Raw genomic sequence first — 22,868 nt, forward strand, 5'->3', positions numbered from 1 at the left:
ACAAATATATTTAAAACAATATAATCTGGCAAGACCATTCTTCTTTTAAAAAATAGGATTAAATGCAAAAACACATTTCATTTGAAGGCTTTAAAGCTTTGATTACTCTTCTGTCCAGCCTTCTTGCTCAATTCCTTCAAATTGGCTCACTCTCCACTGCACGCCTGCCCTTAGCTGAGATGAGAAGCTGGGGCAGTTTGTGCTCAGCATTCAAGGGTCCACCTGCCTCTGGTTCCATTGAGCTTCTTCTGTCACTCTGTTCCTATTAGTCACAAATGAGAGTTGTCCCGGATATTTTCCACTTGATAGTTCTCCAATTTGCCTCGGGAGGTGGTGGGAGAGGAGGAGTGAGGTCCTGAGGTCATCATAGAAAGGTCACAGGCTGATAAATGATGCATACATTACATTGTGTTGCTCAGCCTGCCAGGGAGGAGGGTTCATCCTTTGGTTCAGGCAGTTTTATGTACATGCATGTATGTTACTGTGTGCACGTTGATATACAGGAATATATGTGATATATTCCAAAGACTCCACTGAGTGCCCTTGCGTGCATACTGTGTGCACACAGCCTAAGTTGGAGCCAGAGCGTGAAAGACTGATGATGTCACACCTGGCCCAGTCCCTGCCTAAGTGGGTGCGGGACGGTGGACAAAGTCCGCTTCCCAGGTCTGAATAAAATCAAGGAAACCGTTGTCGTATTTGTCTTTATTTTGTGGGAAAACAAAGGTTGGCTTGACTGGGGCAAGAGAAAATATGAGAGAGAGAAGACGAAGGGCTGCTGGTGTCCCAGCCTCGTGCTCGGCGAGGACGCCTCCTGGAACTGCCTACTTGTTTCCATGGGCTCCAGGGCGCAGGAATCGCCTCTAGGAGAACTTTCTGGAAGATGGCCAGGAGAAGCCCCTCTCTCAAGGGCTTTCTGGGCACCCAGGGTACTATCTGCAGAAGAACGTTCTTTGGGACGCGTGGGGAAGCCGCGCAGGCGTCCTCTCCTGGGCGCTGGGGGCCACAGGGCTCCGAGTGGAAGCGACTCCGGCCCCACGGCGTTTCCACGCCTCTGCGGCAGGAGAGGGAGTTAGCGGCTCCGGGAACTCAGGATGTGGGTTTTCAGGTTTCTTTCTTGAGAAATGAAAATCCTCTGGTTAAGAGATTTTGCGGCTCTAATAGAAAAAGCAGATGGTCTGCCTGGGGCCCGCGCCGCCCTCCCTAGCAGACCTCTCCCTGACGGCTGCCCGCCACCCCACCAGCCCCGCGCCTTCACCGGGTCACTCTGGCCTTGTGCTCTTCGGCGCTCCGCTTCTTCAGCTCTTTTGCTCTCGCACAGACGATTTCCCTTAAAAAAAAAATTCTGTACATGGTTAAAACCTTCTTGAAGTCGATTTCCTGGAAGACCTGAGCTAACACACACTATTTAAGAGGATGCGTTTAATTAAAAATGCTGAATTCGAGCTTTAGCTCTCAGCTAATTACGAGCAAGGTAATTAACCTTCGTACGTCTCAGATTACCCATCTGTAAATTGGGAATAATTTTAGTATATTTCTTATAAAAATATTTTGGCTGTTAAATGAGAGAATGCCTATAAGTCGAATAACACAGTTCCTGGCACATAGTAAATACTCACTGCTTGTTATTAGTTTTGAAGTGAACACTATTTTCAGGGTTCTATATTACAATATACTTCAAGATTCTATGTAAAATATAGTTAAACCTCTGATGGTTTGAGAATAACACTTTTTAGGATAAAATCAGTGATATTTTTCATGTTTTTCCTGGAAATGCATGCCTGGGACATGATTTGACCAACCATATTAGCAGCTCCTGGTATCCTGAAATTCTTTCGAGTGTGGTTTTAAGGACTTGGGTTCCTTTTTGTTATTGTGGTATTCTAATGTCCTGAGAGCTGCTGGTACAGTCATAATCATGATGGTATTCTCAGAGGTGAGGGGTATCCCTCAAACTTCTGTTTTTACTCTGGTTTCTAGACTGCAGTCTTGTTTGTGGTGGACAGATATTGCTCGTCTTGAAACCCTTCATTATAGATGACTTTTGATCTAATAATGATTGATTTCAGTCTTAACTGTGGTTCATTTTCTAAATTTCTCAGTGTCCACTGAGATCCCCGATGTTGAAGGCATTGTATCCTGGATGTGTACGCAGTGTTACGGACATGTGGAAAGCATGAAACATGAATGGCACATGTGAACAGAGAGAGGCCCCGGTGATGACGGTGCGATCAGGAACAGAGACACTGCTTGAGAGGGACCCAAAGACCTCAAGCAGTGCCTGTGCCACCCTCTCAAATCTCCTCCATGGCTTCATGCTTCAGAACCCAAGACTCCTTTCAATGACTTTTTTCCTTTTTTCTTTTATTTATTTATTTATTTTGAGACAGAGTTTCACCCTGTTGCCCAAGCTGGAGTGCAGTAGCGCAGTCTTGGCTCTCTGAAACGTCCGCCGCCTGGGCTCAAGTGATTCGCAGCCTCAGCCTCCTGAGTAGCTGAAACTACAGGCACACAGCATCAAACCTGGATAATTTTTGTATTTTTAGTAGAGATAGGGTTTCACCATGTTGGCCAAACTTCTCTCAAACACATGACATCCAGTGTATCTGTCCACCTCAGACTCCCAAAGTTCTGGGATTACAGGTATGAGCCACCACGTCCAGCCTCAATGATTTTTGCGGAGTACTAACTAGCTGTGTGGGATTCACAGAGGCATGTGACATGGTCTCGGCATTCCAGGAATGTACAATGAATTCATTTTTAAATGAAATCTAATAATTTGACTGAATAGAATAATTTCCTCTGTTCCTATCAAGAGTCATCAGGTAAGGCAGTCACACTTCTATTCCTGTCAGTAAGGTGAGCCTCCTTTGCCTGTCCTTAATTTCACAAAGTGACATTCTGAGAAATGTCAAGAGGGTCTTTTATAGCAGCAAATTATCCACAATCTCATGGATCAGTTCCCACTGTATGAAAGGACTTTGATGCCCAACATCCTGTGGCTGCTCTTCTAGGAAGTAGCTGGAGCTTCTACTTCAGAGACAGCCTCAAACCTGAGATAAGGTTGTGGCAATGAAGAGGGAAAACAAAGTTAAGAGGCTAGGAGCGAGGATTGACGACAACTTTAGTGTCATGAAGAAAAAACTTCACCTGGTGTCAGTAAATCTGCGGCCTTTATACTAAGGAATTAATAAGATGAGGAAAGAAAGACAATGTTAACCCTCCGACAATATAAAGGCAGCATAATTATAAATAAATGAATGAATAAATATGTGTGTATAATATATACATTTAATATATTTGGTCTGTGCCTAAAACCAAACAGCAGAATGACAATGACAACCCTCCTTAAATGCATGAGATTAAGTTGTGTTGAAAGCCAGACATGATATATTAGGTGAAAGGAAGTGAAGTAAATAGGACTTTAGTGTGAGGTTTTATGTTTATTTGGCTAAGAGTTAGGCTGTGTTTACTGTTTCCTGTAGTTGTGTAGATCTGAGGCAAAAATTTCCTCTTGTGTCTTTATGTTTGTTTCCTCTGTTGTTCTTGGATTTCCCTGGGGATTTCTTCTAAATAAGGCCTGATATATTCAGATTACAGCTGTAATTCCCTGTTGTTATACAAAAGCCTTGTTGATGCAGTGGTAAGATGTGGAAAAGAAGTTTTCTGTAGTCCTAGGATTAAGTCTCAGCGTTTTAGAGAGCCTGTGCCCCTGGGCTGTCATATTCACTATGCTTCTCAGTTGTCCTCCCTCTCCCACTGAAATCCAAAGGCTAGTAGAAGCTAAATTCAGATATTTCCTTTCCTCTAGATTGGTTAGACTCTGGTAAATTAGTTTGCCTTGAAGGCAGGCCTTGTTAAGAAGAACAGAGTGCTCTGGACATATTTTAAAATGGCTACTTTCTTCCTCCTGCTGTCAGAAGCATGAAGGAATTTTCTTCCTATATTCACGATGAGAACCTGGTGGAGCTCCTAAAGATAAAACTTACGAAGATATGAGCCCCTTCTCCCTGAAGTTTTCATCTCTCAAGCTTCTCCACACTTTCTTAGCCTCTAGCAAGTTATCAATTATAGTTTAGGTTTTCCTACCCTAGTTGATTCCTGTGGTGATTCTTGCTCCTGGGTTTCTATTCCTATAAACTGTGATTCTCTGTACCTGAATGTGTGTCCTTCAAATCTAGGGGCAGCAGTTTATCCCGTGATCTCAGTTCTCTGACGGATCTAAGAAAAGTTGTTGATTTTTAGTTTGTTCAGCATTTTTCTTGTTGTGAGATTGGAAGTGACAACTCCCAAGCTCCTTACATGCCAGGAGTTGAGATTAAGTTTTTACTGTATTTATTAATTGCTCTTTAAGCTATGTGAATACACAATCTTCATAGCTGGTTCTTGCAACATAGTCATCTGCTCTTTTGATCGTAACTGTAAATTAAAGTTAGTTTGACATATCTGGGAATTTTAGTAAACTCTAGTTACAGCTACAGCAAATTCATGATTTACTGAGAGGGTGAAACCATTTTGATGAGGTATGTTTGGATCACTTTATTTTAGCAATGCAATTCTCCCATTTTAAAAAATGACAAAATTAAGACTCTGGTAAATATTTCAAATAAAAATTTCACAGTATAACACGAAGCCCTGAGATACTCAGTGCGTGTTCCATTCACTTTGAATTTTACTATCATATATTTAATATAATCATATAAAAACATAATACAAATGCAAAACTAATATAATTTTGTATTCATATTTTTATTTTCTTCATTTTTGTGACTATATAAAAATCCTTGTTCTTCAATTTCCACTCAGTTAATCACCTCCAAGCATTAGAACTTCAGTAAGGACATTTGTAAGCATATGTTCATACTTATATTTATATATTAATTTATGCATTAATGTAGAAACTCGTCATCTTGGACAAAATTAGAGGCTAGTTGTCTATATAGTGTTTGTACTTACTAACAAAGTAAAGTATAAATGTGTGTGTGTGTGTGTGTGTGTGTGTGTGTGTATAATATACATGTACGGCACTTAAAACAGTGCCAGATAGGCAGTGAATGCTAATAAATTTAGGCACCATCATAATTTTCAGCAGCAGCAGTAGCATTATAGCAATTTGTTCATATTTCAATATTCATTACATTGTTTTTGGTACAGGTTTTTAAACAACACAATAATCCATTCTAAATTCTTTCATCATATTACTGTTGACTATACATCACAAAATTAATGTCAAAATGAGGGTTTCACAGTTTACAGAGAAGGTATTTTGATGACATATGTTTGGATCACTCTATATTAGCAACTTCATTCTCCAATGACATTGGTCAAATAGACTTTAAGATATTCAATTTTAAATTATAATTTTTAAATGTAATTTGGTCATATCTGACTTGGATGTCTCTAATATTTTCAGAAGATAGTCCAAATTATAATATTATAAAGTCTGAATAAGCACAGCAAAATACTATAGCCAAATATGCTATTCAAAATTAATCTGACATATACACATGTAGGTATGATTGGATGTAAGCAACTGACATAATGTATAATATAAAAATTGGGTTATATGTTTATATCTACAGTGTGTTTTGAAAATTAAATTTGCATGTATGGGTCCCCCATCAAATAAGATAGACGTAATGATAATTAAATCAAAGTAGATAACAATAACTTCCAAAGTTACTTAATTTACTTCTAGTAGGTAGCCTGTACATTGGGGAAATCTGGTTCTGTGTTTTAGATTAGAAACCTCCTTTGAGACACAGTCATCTTTGTGGGATCAATGTTCTTTCTCATCCCTCTTTGTGCTTGGCTCCAACTGACAAGCATATATGAGAATCTGGTTCTGTCACTCAAAATGCCATTCCCTCATTTGGTATTTGGTATGCTCTAGTGCATTCTCTTTCTTTTTTTTGCTTTGGAAGCGGGTGCTTCACTCCCATGCACAGATCTTCTCCTCATTTCAGTCTTGTCACCCATATTTTAATGTCCTGCTGAGATCTATTCTCTATTTTCCAGAACCTTCCTTGCCCACCATATCCCTTCCTTCTCTTTACTCCCGGAATACTCATTGTCTGTACCACTGACTTTGAAACTTATTCAAAAATAACCAGAATTATTATTAAATAATTCAATTGTTGTATACATGTGTATAAGAAACAATAGTTTTAAGCATGTATATAGAAAGTTATTCAGTAAATACTACTTATGAATTAGAAATGTTTTGGAAGTAATCTTTCATGTTTACTTCACCTATTGGACTAAAGGTATAATGAATTTTATTCTAAATTAATTTGTGTTCTATAGATCTTTTATTACTCACTTCCTTCTATTCGTTTTTGGCAAATGAGAGGTTCTCCGGGCCAAAGAATAAGAACTTCCTGTGAGATTTTCCTAGGGGCAGATTTTAGATTTCTCCCAAAATACATATTCTTCATAAGTGGTCATTCTTTTGAGTTGGGGTTGTGAAATCTATGCAGCATATCTGTCAAAAGAAAAAATGGAAAATTTCCTCATCTGAGAAGGAAAATGGATTTATCTTTGTAAGCCCTAAGGAGCTAATTAATTCTTGTAAATATTGTTTTTGTTGTCATATCATGATTATTATCATTAGCCATCCTCGTCCTTATTTAACATTTACTGAGCACTTACTATGTTCCGGACACTTGAGTGAAAGAAGTATTGTAGAAAAAAGTGAAAACCAGATTCTTGTCATATGGCCAGGAAGAGTTAGGCATGCAGATACTTTGAAGGGTGAGGAAAAATGGAATTTAGTGGGCAAAAACAAAAAGGAAAAATAATTTTCCACAAAGCAAGAGAGAGCCCTGCTAGCAGGTTTCCAGTCTCACAGATTAAATCCCACGTTCCCACCCAGGAACAGGAGAGCCCAGGCTCCTCCTCCCTGCTGCAAAGGGCAAGAACTTCCTGAGGCTCCACCCCATCCTCCTAGGGGGCATACTGGTCAGAGATTCTCTGGGGACCTTCCCTCTTATCTTCCTTCTGCATCTATCAGAAGTGCTAAACACTTGACGTGTATGGATCCTCACAATAAACCTTATGAGGTAGGTATTATTATCCCCATTTTCAAATGTGGCAACAGGCTCATTGTTGCACAACTAATAATTGGCGGTGTCAGGTCTGCCTGACTGTAAAGCCTGAGTTCTTAACTATTAGATAATTAGATTAAAAGAAACCAGTGGATTCTTTGAGGTTCTTTGATGGGAGAAATGCTGTATTACTAATCCCAGTGTTTTCAGTACAATGTGCAAATTTGGCACATAATTTGTTGGATGAATGAAATCTTCCAGTAAAATAAACAGTTATTAAAATAAGCAATTTTTTTCTATGAATCATAAAAACCAGAAAAAATACACTTTCTAAGACAATGTTTCCAGACTAGTCTCTTGGATTCCCTTCATCATGAGTGCTTAGGGCTGCTTATTGAAAATACAGATTCCTGGAAATTACTTTCCCAAACAATCTATTTCAATTATCTGAGGTAAGGAACAGGGAATTTGCATTCGGAAACACATCAAGATTTAAGAATTACTGCTAAGAGTTAAGAAGCAGCCACTGTTATTCTGAAAATGATTCAGATTTAGGCTCTGGTTATATATGAGATTACATTCGTATCACTCAAAACAAAGGCTGATGGGCAGTTAGGATCATGATCAGGCACCAGTTGACATTAGTCATGAAGGGAAACTCATTCTTCTGGGGGTCAGAGACATGGACACAGGGAAAGGTTCATGCAGTAGCTGGGCCATTTGCTCTGTTTTTTGTTTGTAAATTAATTAGACCAGTGGTGGAGTAAAATGCCCCCCTTGTTCTAAACTGTGAGCTAAAGGGCATCCTCCAGTCAGAGCTACTGTTAGGCTCAAAGGTTGGGTATGGGTGACAGTGAGGCCCAAAAACTCATTCACCAGAGAAGCCATTTGGGAGAAATTGAGAGTTTATGAAGAAAGCAAATGAAAGCAGTATCCTGATAAAATATTCTGGAGAAACATCAGAAAATGTGCATGCTCTTACTGTCATAGTTCCAAAGGGAAATAAAGAGCCAGAGTGAAGTATAAAAGCTGAAACAAGGGGCATGTGCCTTGTTCGGACAATAGTTTATTGTTGAGGTCATCAGTCAGGAGTAATACCACTGATAATTCTACGAACAAGACAAGAGGACAGAGAAAGTACTTCTTATAGGAGGTAGAAAAAAATATTACTGCAAAAAAACAAAAGAGGAAAATTTGAGAGAGAAAACAAGAAAGAAAATCTGGTTGCTTTGAGATTTCTTTTTTCTTTTTAAATAAAAAATGCATCACTACCAGAAGTTTACCAGAAAGAACTGTGACTCTATGTTTTGATTAAATGATTTTTCAACCAGTTTTTCTCTTTGCATTTAAGGAAACAGAATCCTGACATCTGATTGAATTGTAAGCATCTTCCTGCATCCTTATATCTGAGATTAAACTTCAAAGAATCAACTTAGATCAACTTAAGATCACAAAGGACTACAAAGAAGAAATTTTAGAAAAGAGTCCCCAAATGCACTAAACATATTTCTATTGAGACACTCCCCTTTCTAGGGGACTGAAAACATGGTGTTTACAGCTCTGGCTACAACCTTGAAGGTAAATATATGTTACTCTAGGGAGCAATGAAGCATTTGGCAAAAACCTGTGGTAAACGGCACTTTTCTAGGGCTGGAAGAGGTGCCAGCAGAGGCTACTGTCCCTGGAAATTTCCTCGTCCAGTACTCTAATATGAGCATTCATCAGGTCCATTTGGAACTTGCTTAAAAATTTCTTGGCAAAAATTATGGTCGGTGGTGTCAACTGCTTTCACTTGTTATTTTATACCCTGAGGAGCAGTAGTTAGAACTACTGCTTAGAGGCGCCAGGCTGAAAACACATTTGAGTGAAACAAGCCATGACCAAGAGTATTAGCAAATACTCCTAGGAAATTCTGTGGAAACATGGAGAACAGGGGCTAGCTCTGAAATCCCAGCAAATCTACATTCATGACTCAGTTCAGCTTCCCCCATCTTCCTTTTCTGATACTTTGGTGTAGCTGTGAGTGAAAAATAATATGATTGTGTTAAGAATCCTAAGGCATCTGCCTCACACTGCGCCCAAACCATTACATTGTAAATTCCAAGACAGGCTAAATCAAGATTACATGCATTCCTAGGTTTTCCTCTTCTTGTCTTCTTTCTGTCCCCGGATTTTCACTTATCCTTTAAATCACTGTATCAAGACCTAGTTATAAACATCCACCATACACAGGTTGGCACCATACGGAGTGGAGTCTCTGACCTCCGGGAAATTTAGAATGTACTAGGGAGGGCAGGAAATAAGCGAAAAGCAATGTGGAATATATAACCCAAGAGATGGCTCCATGTGGTTAGCAAATGTGTTACTATGACTCCAGAGGAATTACAGATCAATGTGAAAGGAATTGCAGTGCTCTCAAATTTCTTGAACAAGAAGTGATTTGAAAAACTACGACAAGGAGGTTAGACTTAGCTGGTTAGAAGGGATAGGAGAGAAGATAGTTTAAGTGATAGATACAGGGTGAGCAGAGGAATGCCAGTAAGTCAAGCCTTTATCCTCCCTTCCTTTCCTTTTCTTTACTCCAAACTCAGTTTCCAAAGATGATTGGAAAATCATTGGAAACTGTTGGATGGAGGGGGGAGTGGTGTAATGACTGAATGGGGAAAACCAATTTTTTGTCCTTGTATTCTGGAAAGCCCTTTTGAGTCTGTTATTCACTCTAGATTCTGAACTATTAAATGCAGCTCTGGCCTGGGACTAGGCCAAGAAAAGCACCAATTCCACATTTTGGAGCAGGAATTAAATCTTACACAGGATATTAGGTGGCCTTCAACTGAAAGCAACAGAAAACACAACTTAAAATGTCCTAAACAATAAAGGACATGTATTATCTCATGTAATAAATAGGGTAGAGGTTGGGAATATTCCCCAAGGTTTGTTAAGACAGTGACTTGACACCACCATCAAGACCTAGGCTCTCTCCAGTTCTTCTCTCTGCCATCCCCTGGGCACGATGCCTCTGTCCTCAGATTGGCTCTCCTGATGGTTGCACCATAGCTGAAGCAGTTCCAGATGTCCCAACAAGGTGTGAAAAGATGTCAGATGGAAGATGCCATCTTCTCCTATGTGTGTCTTTTTAAGAGTAAGAGAAGAGGCAAACTCTGTAAAATACTTGAAGAGATTTATTCTGAGTCTAACATGAGGACCATGACCTGTGACACAGGCCCAGGAGGTCCTGAGAATAGGTGCCCAAGGTGATTAGGCTTAAGCTTGGTTTTATATGTTTTAGGAAGACATAAGATCTTAATCAACATATGTAAGATGTACATTGGCTGTGTCCAGAACAGTGGGACAACTTGAAGTGGGGGTGCTTACAGGTCATAGGTGGGTTCAAAGGTTTTCTAATTGGCAATGGGTTGAAAATTAAGCTATTATCTGACGACCTGGAATCAATAGAAAGGAGTGTCTGGGTTAGGCTAAGGCATTTGAGGGCCAAGGTTTTTGTCATGAAGATGAAGCCTAAAGGTAGCAGGCTTCGGAGAGAATAGATTATAAATGTTTCTTATGAGACTTAAAAATGTGCCAGACTCTTAGTTAAATCTCTCCTGGATCAGGGAAAAGATCTGGAAAGGGAAAGAGATTCTCTACAGAATGTAGATTTCCCCCATAAGAGACAGCTTTGCAGGACCATTTCAAAATATGTCAAAGAAATGTATTTTGGGGTAATATACTTCAATTTCTTTCAGGGCCTACTATCTATCATGTTGGTATCTTTTGCTAGAAAGAGGTTTTTTTTGTCAGTCTTAAGGCCTCTGTTTTAATGTTAATGCTGGTCCACACAGTGGTGTGCCTGAATTCCACAGGAAGGAGGGCATAATGAGGTATGTCCAACCCCCTTCCCATCATGAGCTTAATTAGCTTTCCAGGTTTCTCTGGAATGTCCTTGGCTGAGAAAGGGGTCCATCAGTCGGCTGGGGGGCTTAGGATTTTATTTTTGGTGTACAAAAACCGTTCTCATAAAGCCTCCAGCAGACCTCTCTTGATATATTCTTGCTGAGATCGGATCCTATGTCCCTTATAGGACTACCATGATTGTTTCAGGCTAATTAAGGTTTACATCCAAGTTACCTTGGAGGGAGGAGGAACACCAAACAAAACAAAGATTTAGAGGAAAAAAAAAAAGAGTAGAAGAAAATGTCTGCTAGGTAGATGTAGTTTTAAGATCTGCACGCAAATTCCCTGATACTCCTCTCACTTCAAAAAGTTGAACCTAATGTGTCACCCCCCACACACACTCAAACAGCCGATGGGAAGGCCCACGTGACAAGAACTACAGCGTCCTGCCAACAGGCAAGTGAGGAAGCCATCTTGGATGTGGATTCTCCACCCCAGTCAGCTGCCTGCATTCCCAACCCACAAAGAGCCTGGCTGAGAGTGAGTGAGCGGACACTGAGCTAGGACAACCCATCAAGGCCCGTCCTGAATTCCTGACCACAAAAACTCGGAGACAGTAAATGTTTGTTGTTTTAAACTACTAAGTTTTGAAGTAATAGAGTAATAGATTACATAGCCAATTGGGACTGTGGTATTCCTTGAGGGAACTTGAATATTCGTTCTGTATATGGAAATTGTACACATCTTAAAATTGCTGAACTAAAGTGAGAAGAGGCTGTCTTGAGTCAACTGGATAAAGTGGAAAAAAATTGAATTCAGAAATCAATAGAATTCTGGCCTTGGCTTTGTCACTAAGAAACATATAAGTAATTTCACTCCCCTTGAAATTATGATCATTATTTATAACATAAATGAACTGAGCTAAATGTTATCTGATGTCTCTTTCAGCTTTCAAACTCTATAGAATTATGAAATGCTTAAAATTCACTGTTTCACCTTAATTCAGAGCTTTGTTTCACTAGACCTAGAGTTAGATGCTTTGGGTTTAAATTGCAATTCAGTCACTTCTTAAATAATTGTACTGGTTATGTTGCCATTTTAAGCCTCAGTTTCCCCATAGGTTCATTGAAAAGATCAAATATGATGCAGATAAAGCTCTTAGTTTGTGGGGGCACTTAGTAAGTGCTTAATAAATAAAGGCAATTGTGTTATCTATATTGTAGCAGCACATTTTATAAAATAAAACAAAATTGAAATACTAGAGCTGTATTTTTATGTACTATGTTGACAGTTTAGAACTTACCTGGCTTTTAAATTTATTATTATTGTTATTTTGAGAAGGAGTCTTGCTCTTGTCACCCAGACTGGAGTGCAATGACGCAATCTGAAGCTCACCACAACCTCTGCCTCCCGGGTTCAAGTGATTCTCCTGCCTCAGCTTCTGGAATAGCTGGGATTACAGGTGCCCACCACCACGCCCAGCTAATTTTTATATTTTTAGTAGAGATGGGGTTTCACTATGTTGGTCAGAATGGTCTCAATCTCTTCACCTCTTGATCCGCCTGCCTTGGACTCCCAAAGTGCTGGGATTACAGACATGAACCACCATGCCCAGCCAAATTTTTATTATTTTATTAATTATTATTATTATTATTATTTGAGATGGAATGTCACTCTGTCGTCCAGTCTGGAGTGCGGTGGTGCAGTCTCAGCTCACTGCAACCTCTGCCTTCCTGGTTCAAGCGATTCTCCTGCTTCAGCCTCCCAAGTAGCTGGGATTATAGGCATGCACCACCAGGCCTGGCTAATTTTTGTACTTTTAGTAGAGATAGAGTTTGACCATGTTGGCCAGGCTGGTCTAGAACTCCTGACCTCATAATCCACTCACCTTGGCTTACCAAAGTGCTGGGATTACGAGCACAAGCCACCGTGCCTGGCCTATTATTATTTTTTGAGATGGGGTCTCTCTCTGTTATCCAAGCTGACGTGCAGTGGCATGATCATTGCTCATTGTAACCTTGAACTCATGGGCTCAAGTAGTCCTCCCATTTCAGCCTCTTGAGTAGCTGGGACTACAGGCTCACAACACTATGCCCAGCTTAACCTTTTAAATTTGTTGTACAGATGGGGTCTTACTGCGTTGCTCAGGGTGGTCTTGAACTCCTGGCTTCAAGTGATCCTTCCACCTCAGCCTCCCAAAGGGCTGGGATTACAGGCATGAGCCACCATGCCCAGCCTTATTTGTCTTTTATATAATCAATAGGTAAAGTGCTTATTATAGGGACATGAAGCACACTTTTATAATTTTAAAAATTGTAGAAATTTATATATGAAGTTTTGCCTAATAATTTATTGTTGGTCATACCTTAGAGCAGGAAGCCAACCCCAAATTACAATCTCATTCCTACAGGAAAGTACAGTCTGCTGTATGAAGATCTATTTTTACATGTGTTTCTAGGAATGCTTCGCAGTGGAAAGTTGGGTGGCCTAGACTTTCTTGATTCTCCCGCAGAGCTCAGGCTGCAGTAAGTACTCCATTTTATTTGCTTAAGCTGAGTTTGTTTGTTTTTGTTTTTGCTTTTTTTTTTAGTGTAAGATAAATAGAAATCTAAGTCAGTTTCTGCTCATGCCTAAGGGTCTGTTCTTTAAAAATTGAGATCATTGTCCGCCAGACGCTCAGATCTGGTTCTGCCAGTTTGGAAGTCTTTCTCTTCAAGTCTCTCTAAATCTAGCTGCTGGCTGGACAGTCAGCAGTCCTCTGACAGGTTGGTGCCTTCCTCATTTACATCCATAATGCTCAGTTCCCTTTGGTCCAGGTCAGTATTCTGGGATAAGTTTCCAAAATCAATATCTGATGTTTCTATTTGCTCTGGCACCTGCCGGTTTACTTGGGTAGGCCTCCAATGTGGCAACAGAACTAGAATATTGCGAGGTATCCATTTTTCTGCTGTACAGCCAGGGTCACCTGAGGTTGTAGACTGACTCTCCAGCTGGAAATACAGAGTATTCTGGGTGGAATTATTTGCCAATGGGCATGTGCTAGGCCTGGTGATCGAGAGTCAAAAGAGTCCAATTTCCTGTGCTCTCAGGTTTTGAATTTTTAAATAAAGCGTTGTTTTGTGGGCTAAAATTTTAAAATATAAAGTAAGTTTTGTTGTTTGTTTTTTTCTGCAATATTTTTGCTGCCATCTATTCCTTGATGGCCACAAAGCAGCTATTCAGAAGCCTGTTGATCTCCTGGCAATCTTACTGTAAACATTTCTGATTTACTCGATTATAACCTGTAAGTATGAATTACTTGAACAAATTTGCATCTTAAATCAATTTATATTGTGACTGTTCTCTTGTCCTCATTTTTCATGATTTTGTGTAAGTTGGTTAGGGTCCTCTTTCCTCGTTTTAGGTTTCCAGATTAGAATCCTGGTTTTTATACAATGGTATTTAGATGGCTTGTTCTGCATTCCCTTCATTATTTTAGGTGCCGGCTTGCCTCACGATCTGTACCTGCTTGTTTATTTTACATCCTTTACATACCACTTCTCTTTCTTCAAGCAGAATCACGCTCTTTACTCGGAAAAATATACTGTGCTTTATCAAAGTTGAAAACTTCCAACCCTGACATCTAGTCTCCTAAATTCAGAGTTCTACAGTTTTCAGAAAATTCAGAGACAGACTTGTTTGTATAATGTTCAGGAAATTTAAAATCCTGAACCTTGAGATTTTTCTGTTACAATTTTTTTTTCAAATTTAACATTTGACACAATGAAGAGAGTGAAAAGGCAACCTAGGGAATGGAAAAAAATATTTTTATATAATATATCTGATAAAGGGTCAATATCCAAAAGACACATAGAACTCCTACAACTCAACAACAACAACAAAGTAACAAGTAACCCAATTAAAAATAGGCAAAGGACTTGAATAGACATTTCTTCAAAGATGATGTATAAATGGCCAACAAGCATATGAAAAGACACTTAACATTACTAATCGTTAGTTTATTTTCTGCTTCTATAACAGAATACCCAGACTGGGTAATTACAAACAATAGACATTTATTTGGCTCACAGTTCTGGAGACTGGGAAGTCCAAGGGCATGGCACTGGTATCTGATGAGGGTCATCCCATGGCAGAAAAGCAAGAGAGCACAAAATACAAAAAGCAGAAATGTGGCCAATCTCATCCCTTTATTAGGAACCCACTCCTGAAATAACTAACCCACTTCTGTGATAATAGCATTAATTCTTTTGTAGGTCAGAGCCCTCGTGACCTAGCCACCTCCTAAACATCCTGCTTCTAAACACTGCTATAATGGCAATTAAATTTCAACATGAGTTTTAGAGAGGACTTTCAGTTCATAGCAGTAATGATTAGGGAAATGCAAATTAAAACTATGGTAGATGTTGCTTCATATCCATCAGGATGGCTACTATCAAAAGCTAACAAGCAAAACACCCTACATCCAGAAAACATGAAGTGTTGGTGAGGATATGGAGAAATTGGAACCCTTGCGTGCTGTTGGTGCAGGTATAAAATGGTGCAGCTGCTATGAAAAACAGTATGGCAGTTTGTTGTAAAATTAAAAACAGAATTGTCATATAATCCTGCAATTCCAATTCTGAGTATATATCCAAAATAGTTGAAAGCAACATCTCAAAGAGATATTTATACACCCATATTTATAGCAGCAGTGGTCACAAGAGCCAAGATGTCTATCGGTAATTATTTTTCCCAATTACGTTCATGGTCACTTTATTCATTTCTTCTAAGACTCTAATATCCATTTTTTAAACAGGAACTTTAGGTCTTTTGAAAGGCTAAATAGTAAGTATTGAAAAAACCAGACAATACAAGGCCTAAAAGCTCCCACCATATTAAGCTAAAGCAGGAACATCAACAGCAAATGTTAGGGGTTATAATGGCTGGGAGTTTTCCTTCCAAAAGAAAGAAAGGCCAGGTGTGGTGGCTTATGCCTATATTCCTAGCTCTTTGGGAGGCCAAGGCAGGAGGATCACTTGAGCCCAGGAGTCCAAGACCAGCCTTGGCAACATGATGAAACCCATCTCTACCAAAAAAAAAAAAAAAGAAAAAAAAAACGTAACCAGGCATGGTGGTGCATGCCTAGAGTCCCAGCTACTCAGGAGGCTGAGGCAGGAGGATTGATTAAGACCAGAAAGTTGAGGCTTCAGTGAGCCATGCTTGCTTCACTGCACTCCAGTCTAGGCAACATAAAGATACTCTATCTCAAAAAAAGGAAACAGCTGAGAGAAGCCATTGTCACCATAGTCTAACCATTTGGGCCCAAAAGAACACACCTTAGGAAAAGGAAAAATGTCAAGAGGGCTGGAGGTGAAAGCCACATTGAAAGGAACGGTGGAGATAGCAGCTGTCCTCATCAGGAACAGTCGCTGCACTGGCTGCCTCCCCTCCTGCTGGCCCACAATGGCTGCTAAAGCCAAAAACCGCCTGTTTGTGTGTATGTGTGTGTGTGTGGTGTGCATGCACACACATGTACGTGTGCATGCACGCATACGTACATGTGCATACACACAACAGAGCTACCAAGAATGATGTACTGCCCCTTGGGCTCAGCCACCAGCCATTTCTCCAATTGCCAGTAAATGTTTGGAAGAAGTTGTATCCCCCAATTCCACACCTCAGTTGGAAATACTGCTTCAATGTAAGGGAGATGGACATCTCCATGATTCTTGCAGAAGCCACCATGAGAACTCCAATGAGAATCTTTTTCTGCCTATTTAACCAAGTCCGTTTATAACAGGGTAACTTCTGAGGTTCTTTAATTTTTATTTCATTATGGCAAGAGCATTTAACATGAGATCTACCCTCTCAACAGATTTTTGAGTGTACAATACATTATTGTTAACTGTAGGCACAATGCTGTACAGCAGATCTGTAGAATTTTTTCATCTTGCCTAACCAAAACTTTATGCCCATTAATTATTAAATCCCAAGTTTTTTCCTCTTTCCTGCCCCCAGCAACAACTGTTCTGCTCTTCTCACTTCTGAGTGTGACTTTTTTAGCTACTTCATGTAAGTGGAATCATGCAATTTTGTCCTTCTGTGACTAACTTATTTCACCTGGCAAAATGCCTTCCAGGTTTACCCATGTTGTCACATATGGCAGGATTTCCTTCTTGGTGAAGGTTGGATAATACTCACTGTATGTATATGTCCCATTTTTATTATCCATTCATCTGGTGATGGACATTGTAGTTATTTCCACATCTTGGCTATCTTGAATAGTGCTGCAATGAACATGGAAATGCAGACATCTCTTTGAGATCCTGATTTCACTTCTTTTGGATTTATAGCCAGGAGTGAGATTCCTGGGTCATATGGTAATTCAATTTTTCAGTTTTGGAAGAACCTCCATGCTATTTTTCATAGCAGTTGCATCATTTTGCATTCTCACCAAAGGTATTCAAGAGTTTCAGTCTCCCTACACTCACCAATATCTGTCATCTTTTGCCTTTTTCGATAATAGGTGTTGTCTTTTGTCTTTTTTGACAAAAAAAAAAAAAAAAAACCTTGTGTGTTTTTAATTTGTATTTCACTGATGATTAATAACATTGAAGATGTTTTCAGATAGCTATTGGCCATTTACTTTTGCTCTCAGGCTTTTAAAAAATAAAATCAACTTCACCTTTTAGTTATTTTACCACTGGCTCTCCCAGTTGATAATCTGATAAAAATACAGCAGGAGACCCAGCTTGTTCCAGCATAACTGTTCATGTCTCTTCTTCACTTCAGGCATTTTAAAGTTTATCTTAAATTAGGAAAACTCAGATTGAAATTATTTGCTGGGATTTCTCCTTGCAATGCCTCAGTCTCACTTCTTTGACTTTTGTTTGTTTGTTTTGTGAGCCTTGCAGCTTTAACTGCAGCTCAGTTGCTGCAAGATTTTAGACTTTTGAGGGTGTGGCTCAAAGGTGTTTGAATATGATTAGGGAAACCTAGAATGGTGTGCATGGAAATGCTTTCAGTTTTTCTTTTTATTCAAAGAACTGGCAGCACATTTGTGTATGTTGAATAAAAAAGCAAACAGAATTATTTATACTGTTCTTATTGAGGTCAATCACTTACTAAGTGTGGCAAACAGGATGTTGACAAGATGTTATTGTGTTGTCTCCTTAATTGTCCATTAAGTTCTTTTTTAAATTTTATTTATTTATTTATTTTTAAATATATATTTTATTGTGTTTTAGGTTTTGGGGTACATGTGAAGAACATGCAAGATTGTTGCATAGGTACATACATGGCAATGTGGTTTGCTGCCTCTATCCCCATCACCTATATCTGGCATTTCTCCCCATGCTATCCCTCCCCAACTCCCCACCCCCCCACTGTCCCTCCCCTAGTTCCCCCCACAGACCCCAGTGTGTGATGCTCCCCTCCCTGTGTCCATGTGTTCTCATTGTTCAACACCCGCCGATGAGTGAGAACATTCGGTGTTTGATTTTCTGTTCTTGTGTTTTATGGACTCTACAAGTTCATAAATACAATGTCTGTGTCTGATTCATTTTTGAGATCTGCAAAGCCAGTTCTATGCCTTATGAATAGCAAATTCTCAAGAAGTTTATAAATGAAGCAAATAATGTTAGTAAGAAAAAATAACCTCTGTATGTTCCAAGGTTGTTAACTGTTAGCCAACAGTGTGAGAGGCAGTAGGAACTATCCCCACAGGGATATTATTTTCATATGCTTGCCTATCCGCCTCTTAGCATTAGAAGAAAAGGATCTGATAATCAGACTTTTGTCCTTATTTGGAAGAAGTTGAGATTTCATCATTTATTCTGAATTGACTTCTATACTTAGCTACTTTGAACAAGCTATATTTCTAAATCTAGGGGAAAAATGGGAATTATATGCTAGCTCTTGGGAGTGGGTCAGAAATTTTGAGCCGCTTTTCTAGAAGCAGTAATGGATTTGCATCGATCCATTTACATTCCCGCCCTCACTCATTTGCCCCATTACTATGAAATTAAAAACAGTTAATTAAAACATTTTTGAGGCATTGGCTAGATTTACAGGTTCACTCTTGGCAGTTAGACAACATCAATATACTTGACCTATCTAAGGACTGAACCTGTAGTCATGACCTCATTAACATCATGTTATAGGAAATAAAGCTTTTTTATTCCTTGCCTTTCCTTGAAGAGATATATGAAAGGCTGCAAACACAAATAAACATGTCATGCAGAGATTTAAGTGTGTGTGAGAGCATCTGTGTATAATAGCAATTTCTGTGGCCACTTCTAAGGTGTGGTAATCTGATTAGTCCTAAAAACCCCTGGGTTTTTGTACACATGTCTATCAATGCTTCTCTCAAACATAGACTTGAACCTTTAGAGGATACCAAAATAATAATTCTCTCTTCCATTAGTGATTCTCTGAAGCTACTGGCTATTTTCCCTGAACTCTACTTCCTCTCCTTGCTCCCACCCTCTCTCCTTTCTCATTACCTCTCCTCCCCTCCCCCTCCCTTCCCCCCTCCTCCTCCTCCCTTCCCCCTCCCCATCTCCTCCCCCCTTCCCCACTCTCCACTCTCCCCCTCCCCTCCTCCCTCTCCCCCTCCCCTCCCTCCCCCCTCCCTCCCCCCCTCCCTCCCCCCTCCCTCCCCCCTCCCTCCCCCCTCCCTCCCCTCTCCTCTCCTCCCCTCTTCTCCCCTCTCCTCCCCACCCCTTTCTCCCCTCCCCCTCCCATTCCTTCCCCTCCATTCCCTTCTTCCTTTCACAAATAGTGTTGAACTAGACACTGTTCTACTCACTGTGACTACAGTGATGAACAACAGACCAAAACTCATACCTTCATGAAATGTACAGTATCTAATGGGAAGAGAAACAATGAAGAAGGTATGTAAGTTACATTTGTGGCAGGTCAAATGTTGACGAGTGATATGGAGAAAATAGATATCTAATTAAATGCAAAATCATAGGTAAATTTAGATTTGCATTTAATGTACAGAGCTTGAGATGCTAATGCACAGGTTGCAAGTGAAAAGTAAACAAAGCATCACAGTTTGTGTTATGGATACCCTATCAAACTAACACCCAGCTTGCAATTTAATTGGAGTATTTATGTTTTTTCTTTTTTCATCCTATTTTCTTTCTTTATTTCTTTTTTCTTTCTTTTTTTTTTTTGGTGTCAGTCTTTGTTACTCAGGCTGGAGTGCAGTGGCACATCTTGGCTCACTACAACCTCCACCTCCCAGTTCAAGCAATTCTTGTACCTCAGAGTCATGAGTAGCTACGATTACAGGTGTACATCATGCCTGGCTAATTTTTCTATTTTTAATAGAGACGAGGGTTTCATCGTGTTGGCTAGGCTGGTCTTGAACTCCTGACCTCAAGTGATTCTCCCAACTCAGCCTCCCAAAGTGCTGGGATTACAGGCATGAACCACCAAGCCCAGACTTTTTCATCCTATTTTCAAAGGTAGAAGTTGGTAGCTGCTTTAGTGTACAATGAGTCTGCAGGGAATTCAGTAAAGCAGATAATTATCGTTTGGGGAAGAATCAGTTAAGTGGTTTCCTCACTTCCATAAGCATGGTGTGAACAGACTCCATTTTCCTGATGGACAGTATCACTTTGAAAAAATTTTCCTTGTTCTGGGAAGGGTCATGTAAGTGGCCTTGCTTAGTCACTTAAGTGCAGGGTGAGTTGGCTGTTATTCTGGAAAAGGCGTATAATCAGAACTTTGATATCTCAGTGTCTTTATAAAGTTGTGAGGTCATCGCTGCAGAAAAAGGTGGGAATTTCCTTGGCCAAATGCTCCTGGAGTCATGTTTCATTCTGAGAAGTGACCCTGGATGGGAACTGAAAAACGTTTAGTCACTAAGGGATTCTTGAGCTCAGGAATCTCAGATCAGGAGGGTCCTGTAATGGGACAAGTTATTGGGGATGGTCTTTCTCTATAAAGAAGTGATGTGCCCTAAATAGTGTGCTCCAAGATGACCACAGGAGTAGATAATATTTAAGGAAAGACCTGGAGAAGGTGAAGAAACACACCCTAAAGCAGAGTCCTTGTATCCAAAGCCAAACTTGAGATTAAGTGGTAGATCCTCTTTACTTGGTCCTGTGGTGACCAGTGGGTGGATTAGGCATTAAGTATCCAATGACTGATCTTTGGCAGAAAGACAAAAAATGAAAAACTGAATTCTTCCCACCCCCAACTTAATTCCCAGAGACAATGGTGAAGACTGTAATCTGTGACTGCCCATGTGATATGGTTTGGCTGTGTCCCCACCCAAATCTCATCCTGAACTCCCACATGTTGTGGGAGGGACCCAGTGGGAGGTAATTGAATCATGGGGGCAGGTCTTTCTCATGCTGTTCTCATGATGGTGAAGAAGTCTCACAAGATAGAATGGTTTTTAAAAAGGGTAGTTCCCCTGCACAAGCTCTCGTTGCTGCTGCCATCCATGTAAGACATGACTTATTCCTCCTTGCTTTTCACCATGATTGTGAGGCTTCCTCAGTCACGTGAAACTGTAAGTCCAATTAAACCTCTTTCTTTTGTAAATTGCCTAGTCTCAGGTATGCCTTTATCAGCAGCATGAAAATGAACTGATACACCATAAAAAAGAATCTCTTAGATAGTGACACAAGATGACCCCTATGAACATGGATCCAAAGCCTGAATAGTCCTCCCTCTCATACAGCACCCAGCCAGAGCTCAAAGATGAAGTTAAGCTCCTTCATACAGGAAATAGTCTTATTTGGCCCCAGGTACAAGTATCTAAACAAATTTTCAAAATTTCAAACAATAATAGAAAAAGGTAAGGAAGGAGGAAGAGAAAACTTGAGCAGTAACTACAGGGGAGAATGTATGTGTTGACTAAGTTCAGATATGCCCAAGGCAAACCAGGGAAAAGTCTCAGGATAATCCTGCAGTTAAGGTCTGTGTTTTCCTGCCTTGGCTGGATGTGCAGATGTTAGCAAGTGAGCCCCTCTAAAAGAAGACCAGCATCTTTACCACCACTGTTATCAATATTTCAATAGTGGACAACATTGCTGAATGCCTCCTAGAGTCTAAGTGCTGTGATAAATGCTAGAAATTCAAATATAAATCAACATAATTTTTGTCAGGCTTGGACAAGCTCACCAACCATGAACTTATATGACTTCCAGCTAAACTGTACTGAATGTCAACTAAACTCTACTCTTCTTTGCTTTAGTCCCCTAAATCTACATAGGTGTAAGTTAAGATAATTGTGGGAAGTGTCACGTCTATGTCAATTATATTTGACAAGCTCTGGCTCCAGAGAAGCAGTGTGCTCAAGGCTGAGAAACCTAGGGTGAATGTGTCCAAGAACATTTGTTTGGAGTTCTCTGGAGCAATACAAGAAGATGAAAAGCAACCTATACCCTAGAAGCCAGAGAGCAGTGCCATAGCTCCCTAGAGGAGGCTGAATCCTCTATTCCCTCTTTTCACATCACTTCTTTATAGAGAAAGACCATCCCCAACATCTTGTCCCATTACAGGACCCTCCTGATCTGAGATTCCTGAGCTCAAGAATCCCTTAGGGACTAAACTTTTTTCAGTTCCCATCCAGGGTCACTTCTCAGAATGAAACATGACCCCAGGAGCATTTGGCCAAGGAAATTCCCACCTTTTTCTGCAGTGATGACCTCACAACTTTATAAAGACACTGAGATATCAAAGTTCTGATTATACGCCTTTTCCAGAATAACAGCCAACTCACCCTGCACTTAAGTGACTAAGCAAGGCCACTTACATGACCCTTCCCAGAACAAGGAAAATTTTTTCAAAGTGATACTGTCCATCAGGAAAATGGAGTCTGTTCACACCATGCTTATGGAAGTGAGGAAACCACTTAACTGATTCTTCCCCAAACGATAATTATCTGCTTTACTGAATTTCCTGCAGACTCATTGTACACTAAAG

This window comes from Aotus nancymaae, unplaced genomic scaffold (assembly GCF_030222135.1).
Source record: "Aotus nancymaae isolate 86718 unplaced genomic scaffold, 86718_ANA_hifiasm-v0.15.2.pri h1tg000033l, whole genome shotgun sequence".
In the NCBI taxonomy this organism is placed as follows: domain Eukaryota; kingdom Metazoa; phylum Chordata; class Mammalia; order Primates; family Aotidae; genus Aotus; species Aotus nancymaae.